Consider the following 15202-nt stretch of genomic DNA (forward strand, 5'->3'; position numbering starts at 1 on the left):
GTAGCTTGTTACAAGTAGAACACCACAGCCGCACTGAATGACAGAAAAACCTCATCTTTTTTTAGTTTCCCTGCACAGAGCTCATTATGAAAGAGTAAGTGATAGTGTTCCTATCATGCAGTTTCTTGACTTTGCACTCCCTGCAGAGCCTCTCAGCTCTGGGTACCCCAAACATGTAAGGGCAGTGAACTGGGGGCTCCTCCGCACATAATGAAACTGGGCTAATTCTCAGCAGGAATGTTGGCACAGTTCAACTCTGACTCCCATCCTCGTTTGAATAGGCCTCAAGATTGATACCAGGAGTATCCCTGGAAGAGCCACAGTGTACTGGAATCATGTTCACAGCAATGCGGCAGTGTAGGGGAAAGCAATTTGGGGCTTTGCAAGAAAAATAATTTGTTATACAGGACAAAAAGGAACACAAAAGGCTTTTCATGCCCTCTTTATTCAGGGCAGTTGCTCCCTGAACAGTTTCTAAAGTTGGGTAAAATGTTTCTTTTTATTAATTACTCATATTAGGGTGAGTTCTTTGTCAGAGCTATTTTATTACACTTATCAAGGTATATTTATTCTCAGAGATATAGTACCTTTTTAAAAACAGAAAAATAAATCTCTACTAGAGATCCCAGTAAACTAGTCAAAGATGCCTGCTTTTTGTAATATCTCTTCATAAATCCCAAATAGATCTACTCTCTGCTTCTTCTCTGTTCTCCTTTCTTAATTCTCATTGCTATGCTTCCTGGTTCCAACTGTGTTGGGAACAGAAATGCCAAAAATATGGGGAATGGGTATTTGTCTTTCTGAAGTACCCAGAAATAACAGGCCAAATTAATCTGTCCAGATTTCCACCAGAAACAAACAAGACCAAGGCACTGAAGCAGTTCCTTTATGTGGTAACAGCAGTTTAAACCTTTATCTGTGGAATTCAGATTATGAAGGCCAATATAACCACTATGTTTCCAGCCTTCTTTCCCACCATTCCCGCCACCACACGCCCACGACTCTAACCCCACAAAACCACTTGCCCTTCCTGGAACATGCCTGTGTGCCTTGGTATAAGCTGCTCCATCTACCTGCAAAGCCTTTTCACGCCTTGCTTACTTGATGATAAACTCATTTTTACAGAGATACATCTTTCACCTCCTCTGAGAAGGTGGCTTTCCTCCCTCCCCTCCCTGCAGGGTTTGGTGTTCCTTCTCTGATCTCACAGCGCTATGTACATAACTCTCACATTGTGCTTAACAGCTGTCTCCCCCACTACAATGACTGACTTTTTAAAAAATATGTGTATGTACACACAGAAGATTTTCTTTTAAGACAGGGTCTTGCTCTCTTGCCAAGGCTGAACTGTAGTAGTATGATTATGGCTCACTGCATCCTTGAAATTCTGAGTTCAAGCAATCCTCCCAACTCAGCCTGAGTAGCTGGGACCACAGGCACTTGCCATCATGCCTGGCTAATTAAAAAATTTTTTTTTGGTACAGACAGGGTCTCACTATGTTAACCAGGCTGGTCTCAAACTTTTGGCCTCAAGAGGTCCTCCTGCCTAGACCTTGAAAGCACTGGGATTACAGGCGTGGGCCACCAGGACCCAGACAAACTTTAAATAATGTGTTAAGTCAATAAGCCAGAATATAAAAATTGCTTGAGAGCAGTGGTGTGATCACGGCTCACTGCATCCTTGGACTCCTGGGCTCAAGCAATCCTGCCTTTCAGCCTCTCGAATAGCTGGGACTACAGGTGCACACTACCAAGCCCGGCTACTTTCTTTTATTTATTTTTAGTTTTGCAAAGACCAGGGCTTGCCATCTTGCCCAGGATGGTCTTGAACTCCTGGGCTCACACAATCTTCTGGTCTTGATCTCCCAAAGTGCTAGAATTATGGGCGTGAGCTATCGTGTCCAGCTAATGTTATTGTTGATTGAACACCTATTCTGTTTACTTGTTTTCACAAACATTATTTTATTTAATCTTCATGACAATCCTGGGAGGCAGGAATTATTATCCTACTTTATAATTGGAAAAAAGACTCACAGAGATCAAGAAATGACTTGCAAACAGGCACCCACTGAGTGGCAGAGCCAGGACTGGTCTCAGAATGTGCACACCAAGCCTCAGGTTCTTTTCCCTCCTCTTTTCCAGACCTCCTCCTGGGGATTGGGTCCCCTTTGCTGTGAGTAGCATTTTGACAGTTAAACGCATCACCTACCACTAACATGTTCTAGGATCAACTGCCCTGTACATTTAGCCATCCTTTTTTACATAATACTTTCCCGTTTCTATTTTAGATAAGCTTTAAAAATCACGGTTTTGATTGTCTTGGTCTGCTCTGATAGGAAAAAGCATGGAGTAGTCAAGAGTACTCTATGTCCCATTAACTAGATGAGCTAAAGGGATCAACACCTTAGGACCTGTCCAAACTCAGCCTGAGTACTGAGGAGAAAGCTAACTGCAGAATCTTTGACTTAGAGAATAAATCATGGAATCTCATCCAGCAGGCAGAGACTATACCAGACTTTTTCTTATTCTCCTGTCTTCAAGTTTTGATTTAAGAATTTTTTAAAAAGAGAAGTTTTATGCTAATAGTTTTAAACCTACAAAACCAAACATTTTTTCAGATGAAAGCGGTTTTTTCAATACCTTCATGACATTCAATCAAACCCGTATTTTTTAAATAAAATAGCGAATGATTCACAAATGGACTCAAATAACCTTAGAAAAAAGCTTATTAGCTATTTATAGCTATAACTGTAGCAAGCCACTTCCCCCAACCTACAATGAGGGGTGAAGCCAACTAGGAGGGAGCTGAGCTGATTCATGACTCAAGCAGTAGAGATGGTGCTTGTATCATGCAGCATGACATTTATCTCACTTAGGAAATGAAAGGAGAACCCCAGCTGCGTAAATTAGAATGAGTGATAATACAGCTGTTAGCTACAAACATTTGTTTGGCACGAATCAATCTGGACTCTCCTGTAGTTTGCTTTGATGGTCTCTCTACTATCTTGTTGACTAATGATGAGATCATTGTTTGTTAACCTCACTGAGTAAAGAAAACACTATCCCAAGCAAAATGCATACTGTTTCCCGCACTTTATTGAGGTTGTTTATTGACTTGTGTTTATAAGAGCTCTTCTATATTTATTAAATATTTACATGCATTGCTTATGTATTTAGCTGTATAAGGAGAAATTAATCCCATCTTTAATCTGAGTAAAGTTGTTGGCTTTCTATAGGACTTTTGCGTTAGTAAAGTGGAAAGCAGCCACCTCAAATAAGATTCTTGTTGTTAACTGTTCCAGATACTTTGTAATGTACCAATAGGTCCCATCTCCCTAAGATGATCACAGCAGAAGCCATGTTCAAATCCATAAATTTAAGGGACATGTTCACTCTGGAAGAATCTATATAACTTCTCAAGTATCCTGCAAAGTTAGAAAAGAATAAATGGATAAAGTAAATAACTACAGCTGAAAAGGGGTTTGGGGATTATGTGATCATTTGATTTGCCTGTGAAAATTCTCCATCCACAACTAATATGGAAATTACAAGTTGGCTTTTATATTCTAGAACAATGCTGTTCTCCCTTAAGTCCTCTAGTGTCTGCCAATAGTGCCATTCCAGAGAAGAAACTAAGAGATAACCTAGAAGTCACAGGATTAGTTCCCCTCCAAATGAATGTAAGCCTCTCTAGAGAGAGAGAAGAATCAAATGTAGATTCTGTCAGAAAATTTAGCTGAAACTTGCTCTATTCACACTGCAATAGGCTACTTAATATTTTAAGTATTCCTAAAAGCAAAACAATTCAAAGAGCCACCTTCCACCATATCCTCTTTCCCAAATTCTCCCTTCTCTCTCTCAGTTTCCTATTGAATATCTCAGTATTGGAAGATTGCATATGTAGTTGTTAATGTTTTATTTGTGAAGATAAAAAAATTTCCTGTTGCTATAAAGCTACAATAGTCAAAATAATGTGGTACTTGTGATGTAACAGTTACACAGATTACTGAAACAGAACAGAGTATAGAAATAGACCCACATAGGGCCAGGTGCAGTGGCTCATGCCTGTAATCCCAGCACTGTGGGAGGCCACAGCGGGCGGATCACGAGGTCAGGAGATCGAGACCATCCTGGCTAACATGGTGGAACCCCGTCTCTACTAAAAATACAAAAAATTAGCCGGGGGAGGTGGCGGGTGCCTGTAGTCCCAGCTACTCAGGAGGCTGAGGCAGGAGAATGGCGTGAACCCGGGAGGCGGAGCTTGTAGCGAGCTGAAATCGCACCACTGCACTACAGCCTCGGTGACAGAGCGAGACTCCGTCTCAAAAAAAAAAAAAAAAAAAAAAAAGAAATAAGACCCATATAAATATGGAAAACTTATGCTTGCAGTTCAATCGATCCAGGGCAGTCTTTTCAAGAAATGGTGCAGGAACTATTGTCATTACCTATCCATCTGTCTAGCACTTGGATCCTTACCTCTTAACATACTCAAAAGTTAAAGTAGATCATAGGCCCAAATGTAAAACATAAAACTATAAAATTTCTAGAAAAAAGCATACGAGACAGTCTTTGTGATCTTACGTTAGGCAAAGATTTCTTAGACACAGTACCAAAAGCCTGATCCATAAAAAAATATTAATAAACTGGACATCATCAAAATTAAAAACTTCTCTTTAAGAGACACTGACTGGGAGAAAATATTTGCAAAGCACAAAGGACTTTTATCCAGAATATACAAACAATGTTCATACTTCAACAATACGAAAAACAAACAACCCTCCTCTCCAAAATGTGCACAGATTTAAAGATACTTCACCAGAGAAGATACACTGTGGCAAATACGCAAATTAAAGGAGAGTCAATGGTAGAGAATTGGAAATTAAAACCACATTGAGACAACACTATATACCTATCTGAATGGCTGAAATGTAAAAGATTAACCACATCAAATGTTGGTGAGGAGGTGAAGGAATTCAAAGTCTTACACGTTGCTGGGAGGAATGTAAGATGGTACAATCAATATGGAAAACAGTTTGGCAGTTTCCTGCCCTATCACACAATCCAGCCATTCCATTCCTAGGTATTTACCTAAGAGAAAAGGACATACATGTCCATACAAATATTTGCACATGAATGTTCATAGAAGCTTTTATTTGTAGTAGTCCCAAAACTGAAAGCAATCCAAATGTTCATCAATGGCTGAATGGATATTAAACCTGATACAGGTTGAATATCCCTTATCAAAATGTGTGGAACAAGAAGCGTTTTGAATTTGGGATATTTTTTCAGATTTTGGAATATCTACATTATACTTACCAGTTGAGCATCCCTGATCTGGAAATCGAACATCCAAAATGCTTCAATGAGCATTTCCTTTGAGCATGATGTTGTTGCTCAAAACCTTTCAGGTTTTGGAGCATTCCAGATTTCAGATTTTTTGAATTCAGAATGCTTAAACTGTATACCCATAAATGGAATACTACTTGGCAATAAAAAGGAATGAACTGATACAACAACATAGATCTCAATAACTGTGCTGAGTAAAAATGGCCAAAAGAGTATATACTATATGTTGCCATTTATATAAAATTCTAGAAAATGCAAATAATGTATAGTGCCAGAAAGGCTGGGAATGTGGGGGTGGGGGTGGAGAGAGAGAGATTACAAAGGGGCACTAGGAAACGTGAGGGTGAGGGACATATTCACCGTGAACTCTACTGATGGTTTCACAGGTAGATGGATACACATGCCAAGACATATCAAACTTTATGTGAAATCTGTATATCAATTACACCTCAATAAAGCTGTTAATAAAGGTACATTAAGCAAAAATGGTAATTCATTACAGAAATTATGCCATATATCTCTTTGTTGTCCTTTGCGGACTACTGGCAGGAAAATTACATTCAATCTACCTGATGACTTAACACATGATACAATGGTTATAATCAAAGTAAAATTCATTAGAAATAAATTTATTATATTTTGAAATAATTAGAGTCCAACAGGCGAAAAAAGTGAATTAAAAAAACTCCCAAGGAAAAGGTGGTGAAAAATAGATCAGTGGCCAATAAAATGGCCTGGAGTGAAAAGGAGGCAATATTTGAGATTACAAATCCAAGGAATAAAGCATCATAGTCACTATAAAGTTGATCAGTTCTTATTTATATGCATAGAAGTTAGAAAAAAAAATATTGAGCTAAGGCCTCCCTGGCTAGATAAGGGAAAAAAGTTCATTTCAGGCAGAAGAAATGGCATGTGTCAAGTCACAGAACTGTGAAAGGCATGTCTCATTTGGGGTTTCGCAAAAAGTTTAGTAAGGCAAGTATACAATGGGCAGGTGTAGGAAATGAAGGTGATGAGAAAGGCAGGGGTCAGGTCATGAATCAATCTGTTACCCTAAGAAGTTTGGATTTGGGTATATGATGGATACGCAGGTAGAGATGTCCACACTACAGTTAGAAGTGTAGTGCTCAAAAGAGAGGTTGTTAATTTAAAGCAAGCTATTTTAGGGAAATCTCTTGACGTAGAGTGTTGATTCACCCATTTCATTACTTCCATACTGGTAAACAAATAACTGAATCAATTAGCTTGGAAATGGTGGTTACTTTCCATGTTTAGAAACCAACACTTATAATAGTTATAACTGAAATTACCATGGGCCTTCCCTAAGGAATATCACTTTAAGCAGGTAAGAGCCAAATCACCAAAAATTGCTTAAGAAGAAAATCTCATCAGCCAAGTATGGAAGACAAAATTTCCTATGAATTCCTCAGCTAATTCCCCAGGCTCCCCTGAACAACTTATGCAGGGGAACATAATGGTCCTGGGGGCACTGGAGGTGTTTAGCTGTGCTAAACCTACAAAATCAGGGACTAGGACTGGAGCACAGAAGAAGAGAAGGAATAGAGAAAAACTCGGGTGATTTTACCGACAATCAGCCCTATTTGCTGTATGCTAGGTGAGCCTCGATGGCTTCATTGGTAAAACATGGAGTGACTTAAGGGCATCTTTATACACACAATGCTTGGTACACAATGGGAAAATAAAAATGCTTATGGAATGAAAGAGAAATCTCAGTTCTAAGATTCTCAAAGTCATCTCTCTTTTACAGCTAGACAGTTTGTTAGTGGCTCTGTGGGTTCAAGGGCTGCTCCACTATAAGAAGAACACAGGAGTGAGGGGAAACTGTAACTACAAATAGATTAAAGTGGCAGCGGAGTAGCAATGGTATTACTTGTTTAAGCAGTGTGGCTTATAGATATGTCTTTTTACTTTACAGCTGCACTGTATGAGCCAGAGCTTCTTTCTGAGAAATAGAATCAAAGTAGAATTTTCTTCAAATGCCCATATGTACACGTCTTCAGTCAGATGTTTACTATATTGCCAGTTCTGTATTGTTTTATAGTATGTGTGAGCTTTTAGAAATGTCTGCAAACTTCTAATACTGGCAGTTTTTTGTTTCTTGGTTAATTTATGGTTACAGGGAATACACTGGACCATGTCCTTGCTTTGCTAAGCTGACTGTGAATTCATTTTTTTTGCTTAAGGTGGATTCCATCAATTAGCTCTCTCCTGATCAACTATAGACATAGTAAACAATATGAGTGGTATCTTTCAGTTTACACAACTGCTTTATTCTAGCACAGGTTAACAAACTCAGAACTGTGGTTTTTTTCTCAAATGGGCCTGGAAACATCTTCTGGAGTATGACCCAACTATTCAAATTATGTGTAAACTAGTGATTCTTAAATGTCAATGAATGTAAGAATCACTGGGTAAACTTAGTAATAATGGGAATACCTATTTCCAAAATTCTAACTTAAGAAAATCTTGAGTGGAGTCCAGAAGTCTGTTTTAATAAGCACCTCCAACCTCACCACTGCAGGTGAGGTGGTCTTTACACAACTACTGAAAAACAAAGGAAACTACGTAACATTTTTCTGCAAAGAAATTTCTCCCTACACCAGAATTCCATTCTGGCAAACTCAGTTTGAAGGAGTAGCCACCACTCTAGGCCACAACAAGAAATCATACGTGAGTTCCTTAATAGGTACCAGGCATCTTTTTCCAGCACTGTATTCTTTTTTAAAATTATACTTTAAATTCTAGGATACATGTGCAGAACGTGCAGGTTTTTTACATAGGTATACATGTGCCATGGTAGTTTGCTGTACCCATGAACCTGTCACATCTACATTAGGTATTTCTCCTAATGTTATCCCTCCCCTAGCCCCTCAACCTCAGACAGGCCCCGTGTCTGATGTTCCCCTTCCTGTGTCCATGTGTTCTCATTGTTCAACTCCCACTTATGAGTGAAAACGTATGGTGTTTGGTTTTCTGTTCCTGTGTTAGTTTGCTGAGAACGATCGTTTCCAGCTTCAGCTTCATCCAGGTCCCTGCAAAGGACAGGAACTCATCCTTTTTTATGGCTGCATGGCATTCCTTGGTGTATATGTGCCACATTTCTTTATCCAATCTATCACTGATGGGCATCTGGGTTGGTTCCAAGTCTTTGCTATCGTGAATAGTGCTGTAATAAACATACGAGTCCATGTATCTTTACAGTTTAATGCCTTATAATCCTTTGGGTATATACCCAGTAATGCGATTGCTGGGTCAAATGGTATTTCTAGTTCTAGATCCTTGAGAAATCGCCACACTGTCTTCCACAGTGGTTGAACTAATTTACACTCCCATCAACAGTGTAAAAGCATTCTTATTTCTCCAAATCCTCTCCAGCATCTGTTGTTTCCTGACTTTTTAATGACTGCCATTCTAACTGGCATGAGATGGTATCTCATTGTGGTTTTAATTTGCATTTCTCTAGTGACTAGTGATGGTGAGCATTTTTCATATGTTTGTTGGCTACATAAATGTCTTCTTTTGAGAAGTGTCTGTTCATATCCTCTGCCCACTTTGTGATGGGTTTTTTTTTCTTGTAAACTTGTTTAAATTGCTTGTAGATTCTGGATATCAGCCCTTTGTCAGATGGATAGATTGCAAAAAATGTTCTCACATTCTGTAGGTTGCCTGTTCACTCTGATGATAGTTTCTTTTGCTGTGCACAAGCTCTTTAGTTTAATTAGATCCCATTTGTCAATTTTGGCTTTTGTTGCCATTGCTTTTGGTCTTTTAGTCATTCAGTGTTTGCCCATGCTTGTGTCCTGAATGGTATTGCCTAGGTTTTCTTCTAGGATTTTTATGGTTTTAGATCTTACGTTTAAGACTTTAATCCATCTTGAGTCAATTTTTGTATAAGGTGTAATGAACGGGTCCAGTTACTGTTTTCTGGATATGGCTAGCCAGTTTTCCTAACACCATTTATTAAATAGGGAATCCTTTCCCCATTTCTTGTTTTTGTCAGGTTTGTCAAAGAACAGATGGTTGTAGATGTGTGATGGTATTTCTGAGGTCTCTATTCTGTTCTATTGGTCCATGTCTCTCTGTTGGTACCAGTACCATGCCGTTTTTGTTACTGTAACCTTGCAGAAAAGTTTGAAGTCAGGTAGCATGATGCCTCCAGCTTTGTTCTTTTTTCTTAGGATTGTCTTGGTTATATGGGGTCTTTTTTGGTTCCTTATGAAATTTAAAGTAGTTTGTGCTAATTCTGTGAAGAAAGTCAATGGTAGCTTGATAGGGATAGCACTGAATTTATAAACTACTTTGGGCAGTATGGCCATTTTTGTGATATTGATTCTTCCTAACCATGAGCATGGAATGTTTTTCCATTTATTGTGTCCTCTCTTATTTCATTGAACAGTGGTTTGTAGTTCTTGAAGAGGTCCTTCGCATCCCTTGTAAGTTTTACTCCTATTTTATTCTCTTTGTAGCCATTGTGAATGGGAGTTCACTCATGAGTTGGCTGTCTAGTGTTGGTGTATAGGAATGCTTGTGATTTTTGCAGATTGATTTTGTTTCCTACGACTTTGCTGAAGTTGTTTATCAGCTTAAGGAGATTTTGGGATGAGATGATGGGGTTTTCTAAATACACAATCATGTCATCTGCAAACAGAGACAATTTGACTTCCTCTCTATCTGAACACCCTTTATTTCCTTCTCTCGCCTGACTGCCCTGGCTAGAACTTCCAATACTACGCTGAATAGGAGTGGTGAGGGAGCACATCCTTGTGCTGGTTTTCAAAGGGAATGCTTCCAGTTTCTGCCCATTCAGTATATTGGCTGTGGGTGTGTCATAAATAGCTCTTATTATTTTGAGATATATTCCATCGATACCTAGTTTATTGAGAGTTTTCAGCATGAAGAAGTATACAATTTTATTGAAGGCTTTTTCTGTATCTGCTGAGATAATCATGTGGTTTTTGTCACTGGTTCTGTTTGGCTTTGTTTGCATCCCAGGTATGAAGCCGACTTGATTGTGGTGGGTAAGATTTTTTTTTTTTTCCTTACAGACAGAGGTTTTATTGTGTTTGGTCCACAGTCGTATTTTACATTATCTCATGGAGCAGGGCCCCTGGGTGGGGGTCCCTGTGCAGTACTTGGTGGGGCACGTGGCCAAGGGAGATGGAGCAATATAGCTGGCAAGGCCCAGAAGGGGAGAAGGGCTGGGGCGAACTAAGGGGCCGGGCACAATGGCTCACGCCTGTAGTCTCAGCACTTAGGGAAGCCAAGGCGGGTGGATTACCTGAGGCCAGGAATTCGAGACCAGCCTGGCCAACATGGTGAAACCTCATCTCTACTAAAAATACGAAAGTAGCTGAGCATGGTGGCGTATGCCTGTAATCCCAGCTACTTGGGAGGCTGAGGCGGGAGAATCCCTTGAGCTCAGGAGGTGGAGGTGCAGTGAGCCAAGATGACGCCACTGCACTCCAGCCTGGGCCACAACAACTAAAAATAAAACCTACTGAGGCCACAGTGGGGCGGGGATTTGGGATTAGCCACAACAACTCAGCATTCCACTTCCTTGTACGGAACTCAGTTTCCCCACTGGGCCCTGAGGCAGGTCTGAGGTCTGTTGGTCTGAGGGTCCTAGGGAAACTCAGCATCATAGCCAGGCCCCCTTTCCCAGGGGACTCATTTCCCAGCACCCTCCCCACTGTCCTCACCCCATTCCTTGGGGGAAAAAATGTATTTTTCTTTTATTAATACTTCCTGAAACTTTTGTGGGTAGAGAAACCATAAACTGATCAGCTGACAAAAGTGGGAAGAGGCGAGGCAACCGGAAACCTTCGGGGACTAGTTCCCTCCAAGCCCATGGCTCTTCTCCCCAGCACAGCTCTGCTGACAGCCTGGACGTGCCAGCAGGGACCCTCACCCTACACATATTGGGATATGGCCTTGACCCCTTCCCCCACAGCCTGGTGGCTCAGTCCTGTGAAGGACCAAGGCAAGGGGGGAAAAAGCCCTGCTGCCTGATTCCATCTTGCCACTCAGAGACCCTTGGTTGACTGGCAGCACTGAACAGGTTAAGAAAGAAAAAAAGATGAAAACATAGAAAAACCCAAAAAACCCAGACAGGGGGACAATGGGGGGAGAGAGTGCTGGCAACCTCAGTAGTGTAGCTGGACTCCTCCTGGTAGTAAGGGCAGTCGCCAGCACCCAAGGGAGCCCTGTTGGCCACTGTGCCTTGCCGGCAGTACTTGGGGTCATATATATGCTGGCCCAGGCCAAAGACCTGGCTACTCTGGTTGGCACCCTGGGTGTAGCCCATCTGCAGGGACTTGGTGGAATTATCACTTGGCAGTTCCCAGCTTGGTATCATAGATGTGCCATAGCATCCCATGAGCCGTCATGCTCACCTGGCTGGCACACTTATTTGTATCCATCTGGAGGCTAATGGTCGAGGGGTCCGTGGGGGGGGCAGAATGTGGTTCTTGGGGTCATAGAGATGCCTCCTTATGCCATACACGGTCAGGCTGACTGGTTGGCCCATTTGTTGGTGCCCAGCTGCAGCCTGATGATGCACTGACCGGCCTTCATGGTGGCGTCATTGAAGTTCTGCTTCTGCTTCTCTGAGTACTTGACGCCAATGTCCACCCCGCTCCGCGGCCCCTTAGTCTTGGCCTTCCCTGCTAGAGCAAAAAGAGACACCTGCACGTGCCTCATGTTCCCACTCTCAAACAGGCTGTTGGCCTTGAACAGGTCCACGGGGTTCATGCCATAGTTGACCATGGCCTTGATGAAGTTGGAGAGGTTTTCTAGATGGTGCCAATTCTGCATGGAGTGATTTACCTTGGGGACTGAGTCTGCCTGCAGCTTGTTCATGTGTGTATAAGATAATCCCATCCTTCAGGCTCTTCTGGGAGTCGGGGTCGATGGAGAGGTCCGGTGAGTCCCTTGATCCAGCTTCAGAGCTCTGCCTCCTTCTGAGGGTCATATTTGGACAGGAGCCAGTTCTTTACCTTGGCTGACAGCCCATACAAGAGGCCCTTGTTGAACTGTGTGTAACTCATGGCTGGGGGGCTGTGGGATGGGGTTGCACGGGACAGGGGTGGATAAGCTTTTTGATGTGCTGCTGGATGGTTCATCAGGGATATTGGCCTGAAATTTTCTTTTTGTTGTGTCTCTGCCAGGTTTTGGTATCAGGATGATGCTGGCCTCATAAAATGAGTTAGGGAGGAGTCCCTCTTTTTCTGTTGTTTGGAATAGTTCCAGAAGGAATGGTACCAGCTCCTCTTTGTACCTCTGGTAGAATTCGGCTGTGAATCCATCTGGTCCTGGGCTTTTTTGGTTGGCAGGCTATTAATTACTGCCTCAATTTCAGAACTTGTTATTGGTCTATTTGTGAAGTCAACTTCTTCCTGGTTTAGTCTTACAGTATTCTCTGATAGTAGTTTGTATTTCTGTGGGATCTGTGGTAATATCCCCTTTATCATTTCTTATTGTGTCTTTTTGATTCTTCTTTTTTCTTCTTTATTAGTCTGGCTAGTGGTCTATCTTGTTAATCTTTTCAAAAAATCAGCTCCTCTGTTCCTGTACTGTATTCTAAATCCAGTACATTATGTTACCAAAAAAGAAAAAGGATTCATCATCAGTTTATCCAAGCAAGCACCCAGGCAGTCTTCCAAGAAGTGAAATAGAAGAGCAAACATACACAAAAAAACACTTATTGGTAGCCAAAATTATTTGTAAAATATTTACAAAAGCTACAAAATAAACAAAAGGAGAGTAAAGTTGCCAGAGGACAGCAGAATGTAGTTATTGCTACATATAATAATAAATATATGCAAATGGAAGTTTGCATATAATAATATAAATATTATATGCAAATGGAAGTTTCAGATTCAACTAATATTTACTGAGTTCTTACAATATGCCAAGCAGTATGCTTGAAACTTTCAAATACATTATTTTAATCTTCAAATGAGCCTGTAGGGAGTGATTCATAGGCCTTATTAATGGAAGAAGACATGAAAGAAAAGACTAAATAATTCACCAAAACTCACACCACAGGAAAGCTGGGATTTGATCCACGATTGGTGGATCAAATCCAGTGCCTCATCTATTATACCACACTTCCCCAAGCATTAATTGTCCCGTAAACTTCATTTTAAAAATAAATATAAAACAATGACAGTTAATATTTGCTGACACTTTACTAAGAATTAGATCCTGTGCTAAACACACTAGATATATTAGCTTTTCTTAGTCCATTCAGTTTACCTATAATGTCCCAGACTGGATACGTAATAGAGAAAGGAAATTATAGTTCGAGGCTGGGAAGTCCACGTTTGAGATACACACATGAGGTGAAGGACTTCTTGTGGTGTCATCCCATGGTGAAAGATGGAAGAGCAAGAGGGCACAAGACTGAATGTGTAACCGCAAGCCCTTTTATAATGGCATCAATCTATTAATGTGGGTTAACAGATTAGTATCCATCTAAACACCTCTCACTAGTGACCCTCTCTCTACACTATTGTATTGTAGATTAAATAACCTACACACACTTTCCAGGGAACACGTTCAAATCATCTTTCATCCTCACAATCCATGAGGTAGGTACAATCATCTCTAATCTACAGCTGGGATATCTGAGGTCTGGAGAGAATAACAACATGTACTGTGAATGAATCCATTCAAGTATAATAGATGTTTAAATTGTCTAGTTTTCTGATATGACTCTTACATATTTCATCTTGATTCCTTTAGCATGATTTGAAGACTGTGTTCAGAACTTCTTATTGAAAAAGTGATGATTTCCTTTAGTTGGTTTACAGAGAGGGAAAGTATAGAGTTGTGATATACTATTCTGTCAAACTTTCATTTTAGGAAAGCACTGAGGAGTACTTTATTTTCTTTTAAGAGAGTAAAGGATGAAGAGAAATTAACTCAGGCTGAACTTCATTAAAGCTGTAAAAATCCTAAAGTAATGTTAAATTGTATGGGTTGGTCTTTGTTGATCATTAGCTTAATCAGATTGATCATTTACTGTTCAGCTTGGGATTATCTTTGCTTATGACAAGCAATCTGCATAGTTTTGTATATGGACATTAACTTGCCCTGAATGTGGTTAAGAATATAATCTGAAGTGTACAAAGACGATTCATGGGAAATCACTGTTGAAGAAAACCTATTATTTTCTCCAGCTTTTACAGACTTTTGCACCACCTGACTACTACCTACTCCCACCAGAACACTGAAGCTCCATGTTTAGCAGTCACTGAGCATGTGGTGTTCAGTGTTGGCTCAACTACCAAGAGTTAAGGACCCTAACTACCCTTCTCAACATGTCCCATCTGGTATGATTTAGGTTCTTAGGGCTGTGTTGTTTTTATTTCCCCATCTCTATAAGGTTTTTCACATCCTATTATTAAAGAGACTTCTAAGGATAGACACTGAATTCACATAAAATCTGCAGCTCTGGTGTTTAAATGCCTGTTAAAACTACAACTGCAGGAAAGACACACACACACACACACAAAAACCAAACTGCATTTGCTATTGAAAGGAAGCAGTGAAACCTAATATCCCATCCTACCTTCCAGCAAAATATGTATTGAGCTTTTACAAAGTACTGGTTCTTTAATATCTGGCATAGGAAATGATTTTGAGAATAAATGATACCAGTATTTGTTGATTATCTGCCAATATCAAACAACACATTACTCACAAGGGTCCTCACAGCTAGCATTCCTTTTCTCGAAGTTCTTTTTGTATTTTGGTTCCCATACAACTACAATTCCCTTTTTTCCAAAGACATTAGTGGTAAGAGAAAAGGAAGACAGTCTTAAGTTCTTCT

General features: G+C 40.4%; 1 protein-coding gene and 1 pseudogene across 1 annotated transcript in view; both read right to left on the reverse strand.

Moving 5' to 3' along the window:
* LOC116273020 (retinal dehydrogenase 2) overlaps nucleotides 1-15202 on the reverse strand; it is a 59667-nt gene that overhangs the window by 16432 nt on the left and 28033 nt on the right. The window lies entirely within an intron of this gene.
* LOC116273021 lies at nucleotides 11115-12519 on the reverse strand (annotated as a pseudogene).

The sequence above is a fragment of the Papio anubis genome, unplaced genomic scaffold, assembly GCF_008728515.1.
Source record: "Papio anubis isolate 15944 unplaced genomic scaffold, Panubis1.0 scaffold313, whole genome shotgun sequence".
NCBI lineage: Eukaryota > Metazoa > Chordata > Mammalia > Primates > Cercopithecidae > Papio > Papio anubis.